Here is a 4,342-nt window from a genome sequence, read left to right on the forward strand (position 1 = left end):
ATAAATTCAACCCCATTTATCCCTAAAATTACTTGTACAGAGTGTGGCGAAAAAACAGTTATACTTCATTTTTGCTACATAAGTCTAGTTTCTCGTAAATGCAGTAAAATTCTTGTGGTCAAATACTAAAAATAAACAAAAAAATTAAATCTTCTTTAGTGTCTTAGAAACCGAGAAAATCCCATTTAAAAGTAATCAACGAATTTCGGTCCATGCACTTTTTGACGCTGGCAAGAAACCAACAGAGATTGCAAAGCAGTTGGGGATCTCCAACATGAACGTGGTGTTCCAGGAGGATGGTGCGCCTGCGTATACGTCCAAAAAGCCATATAAGGGGTTGGAAGACAACTTGTCTTTCTGGCTGTTACGTTTTAATTAATATCAATAAATATACTTCAAACACTTTGAACAGACTGACTCTTTATTTCATGTAAATATACATATTTACACATACTTCCTGTTTACACGTTGATACTTTTATCAAATGATCTCCCTCCCAAGTTCGATCTTACTCGAATTCTTTTCGGCCTTCTGACTCCGAATTCATGTATATCCCCATTGTCTTCTACACATTCCATTTCTTCCCCCTTCTTCAGCCTCAAGAAACGTCAATTTTGCCATATAATTCTTCCTGTATTTAATCGAACTTGTTATTTTCTATTTTTTCTTTCCAATAATCCGTCTGTCATCCGACCATCGATTATTCTTGTAATTTTGCACTATCACCTCCAATCCTATTTTCAACTCCGGTAAATCCCTCTTATTATTATTATAACACATTTTCTCCTTCTCCCTTTGCTCCTCCATTCTCCTCAAACCGTCTTTTTGTTCTTTTTCGGATCTTGGACCCTAGCTCTTCCAATTGAATAGGTAAACACGATCTTACTTGATGACCAAATAAGATCTCGTTTGGTGATCTTCCATCTGCCTTTGGAGTGTGTCGGCACTCCAGAATTTAATGTAATAATTCATCAGAACTACATTTTCAATAATAGATTCTTCATACATTTCACCAAACTCTCAGCATATCTATTACTTTGTGGAAAATGGGGTGAAAAATGTCCCAATGTTACTCCCCATATCTTCAAGAATGTCTGAAATTCCCAGGAACTAAGCTTTGGGCCTTGATCTGTTCTTATTTTCACTCGAATCCCGGTGATCCCGGATCTCCTAAAATATAACCTCCATATACCAAATAATGGTTTCCTCCATACCTAAGCAAATCTGCAGACGAGATTTCAAATGGCCTCATTGGTATCGGGTCCCTCATCGTCGTTTCTTCTGGCAAACTAGGTAATCTTTCTATACATTTCTACATGTTCTAATCATTCTTCAATATCTTAATTCATTCCAGGCCAATTAATCGTCTGCCTAGCTCTTCTTTTCGTCTTCTAGATACCTTGATGTGAACTGTGCAATCCCTTCAGAACTTGAACTTGCCTCTCTTTTGGAATTACTAGCCAAATACCATATTATACAAGACAACTTTACGGACTTAAATCATTTAATATCTTGGAAAATGGTTGTACTGAATCGTTTATACAATTGTCTTCATCTGCATTGAACTAAATCTTTATATGTTTGATCTTTCATTTCCTCTTTTCTAATATATTTAAATAATGGATAAACGAATCTTTCTTCATCTCTAATAACTTGTCCTCTTTGATATACAACGTTTCCATCCAACTCTTCATCTTCCTCGGGATGAAACACCGGTGATCTCGATAATGCATCTGGTACTTCATGATATTTCCCCTTTATCCATTGCTGATGACTTTCTTTCTTTGACTTTCTTTATTTCCCTAATGATCAATGAAATTTTCAAACATTTTCTCCATCAATTTTTTTCCATCGGTTTTCATCTTGAGCTTGTTTTTGTTCTTCCATTATCATTTTCATTATTGTCACTGTAGATTCTTGATTTGTTAATTCTATATTCTTTCCCAACATTTGAATCCACTTCATAAGTGATGGATTTTCCATTCCTAATTCGCTATTCGTCGGCATCCTTTTTAATATTTAATTTTCTCACGTAGATTTTTTCGAAATTTCTTAATTACTTAATTACCCTGCAACTTCCCCATGTTATGTTTTGATAAATATCAATAAATACACTTCAGACACTTAGAACAGACTGACTCTTTAGTTCATATATTAATACATATTTACACATGCTTCTTATTTACACGTTGATACTTATATCATATAATTGCCAAAGAAAATGTGCCCCCCCTACTCACCAGATGCCGACCCATTGGACTACATTTTTTGGGTGAATGTTGAGTCCAAGGTCTTCACCTTCCGTCACCCAAATATCAACAACCTCAAGGACACCGTCAACTAGCACTGGGATGCCATGTCTGAGGACTACATCTGCAATGGGTGTTAGGCCTTCCGTAACTGCCTGGAAGCCATCATTGCTAACTAGGAGGGGCTACATCGATGATTAAGGTAGTCAAAGCATAATATTAGTAATTTTTATTTTAGTGACATATCCTATTTAAACTTGTTGCTGAAATACACCTCCAAAAGTTCTAGATGGAAAGTGTAAAGATTTTTTTGCCGCATCCGGTATGATCTTCTACTATATGTAATTGTTACACCCTAAAAGTACTTTTTTATAATTCTGTTTCAGGCTCCTTCCATTGTACATATATTTAATTTGCACCCATGTAATTATTAAAACAATAAATTGTCAAAGGCTCAAACCGAAGATTTGAAAACTCATAAATCAAATATGATAAGCATGGCATTATAATGTAAAAAAAAGTATTTCGAAATTATCCTGCTTTACTTAACATTAAGCTGTTCAATTTAATCAATAATTATCAAATTAGAAACTTATTGTTTCTACGAAAAATCAAACGTTAATTTCCTGGAAATAATAATGAGGGAAAAAAGAAACACATACATCAAACTACATAGTAGTTACTTGAAATTAAATGATTTAATTACCATTGTTCAAATTTGAGGGAAGGGGGAGAATGATTAATTAGTTAATTAAAGTTTTTTATTTTTTTCGTATTCATTTATACAAGAATATAAATAATGTTCAAATGAGTAATCAGTAATAGCCTAACTAAGTAATTATATATTCATTGTAGGGCAATTAACCGAATCAAAGAGAGTTATTCCTATACATTAGGATTTACAATATTAAAGATGCTAGTAGAGGTGTATTGGACCGACTGTCAATTCAGTTATTTGGTATACTATTTTAGTAAAACCTGTGGCTTTTAATATAATATTTAATTTATTCTAAAACGTTGATATTAATGAAATTATGGCTCTTGGGGAGAAAAAATCAACTTATTATGTTTGTATATGACTGAGTCTAAAAATACTCATACTTCAACACTTTTAAAGAGAATGAGTCTCGCTGAGTTTGAATAGATCATACCGACCAGCCAGGGAGTCCTCTGGTCCATAAAGATTCGATAAAGGAATAAAAGAAAAATCATGCTTGTTCAAATAGAAAAACTTTTCTTTGATGAACGATTACGAGGAGCCACAATTAAAATGACTTTAAAAATTTCCCTAGATCAGATGAATTAAATTTAGTATTATTATGTCTACTTATTACTAAATGCTGCAACTTCAGCTGACCAACGTTGTTCTCTCAAAATTGAATAGCCTCTTACTGTGATCATATACAGGGTGTAAGGGTAAAATTATCGTCTTAAAGAAAACAACACAATAGCTTGATTTTCAAGCTTTTAATGAAAAAATCAATACGAGTAGCTTGATAATGTAATAAAGCTGAAATCTATTTAACGGGGCCGCCTTCAGTCTTAATCTCAGGCTCGATATAGTTCTGGAAGCGGGAGCATGCCTTTTCCTCATGTGTCAGTTAGAGCTTGGCGAATAATCAAAGGATGGCGGTGATCAGGCTCACTTTAATGTTGTGGGAGGTCTTGATGGAGGTATTCTCGACGTGTGACCAAACAAAAAAGTCCAGTGGGGTCAGGTCAGAAGAGGAGGTGGTAAGTGAGAGAAGGTTACAAAGTCGTGGCTCTCCTTCTGAAGGAAAGCCTGGGTCATCCGATGCATTGAGCTGTGTCCTCAAGCGTTGAACCGTCCGGATTTGTATTTTGAGGGGACTGGCAATGGTCCTGTTGTCATAACTTGGATCGGTAGAGACCATTAGATGTACATCAGTGCATCTCTGATCTCGTTCGTTGAACATTGTGTCTCTTTTAGAAATGATAGAAAGCTCCTATAGACTTTGGGATTTGTACTCAAATGCCCAACTAGTAAATGGTTTACTACAAAAAAAGAATACCGGTTTCAATCAAACTGAAATAGAATTATGACTTATTTTCTAGGGCGACAATTTGATTGT

At 34.8% G+C, this 4,342-nt stretch overlaps 1 long non-coding RNA gene across 1 annotated transcript; it reads left to right on the forward strand.

Moving 5' to 3' along the window:
• The first annotated feature begins 590 nt into the window (after positions 1 to 590).
• Positions 591 to 2,215, forward strand: LOC139904842 (uncharacterized). The gene is made up of 3 exons (XR_011779090.1): positions 591 to 870; positions 996 to 1,293; positions 1,355 to 2,215. It is a non-coding gene; the product is annotated as an uncharacterized lncRNA (long non-coding RNA).
• Positions 2,216 to 4,342: the final 2,127 nt, after the last annotated feature.

Source organism: Lepeophtheirus salmonis, chromosome 3 (genome assembly GCF_016086655.4).
Source record: "Lepeophtheirus salmonis chromosome 3, UVic_Lsal_1.4, whole genome shotgun sequence".
Classification (NCBI taxonomy): Eukaryota; Metazoa; Arthropoda; class Copepoda; order Siphonostomatoida; family Caligidae; genus Lepeophtheirus; species Lepeophtheirus salmonis.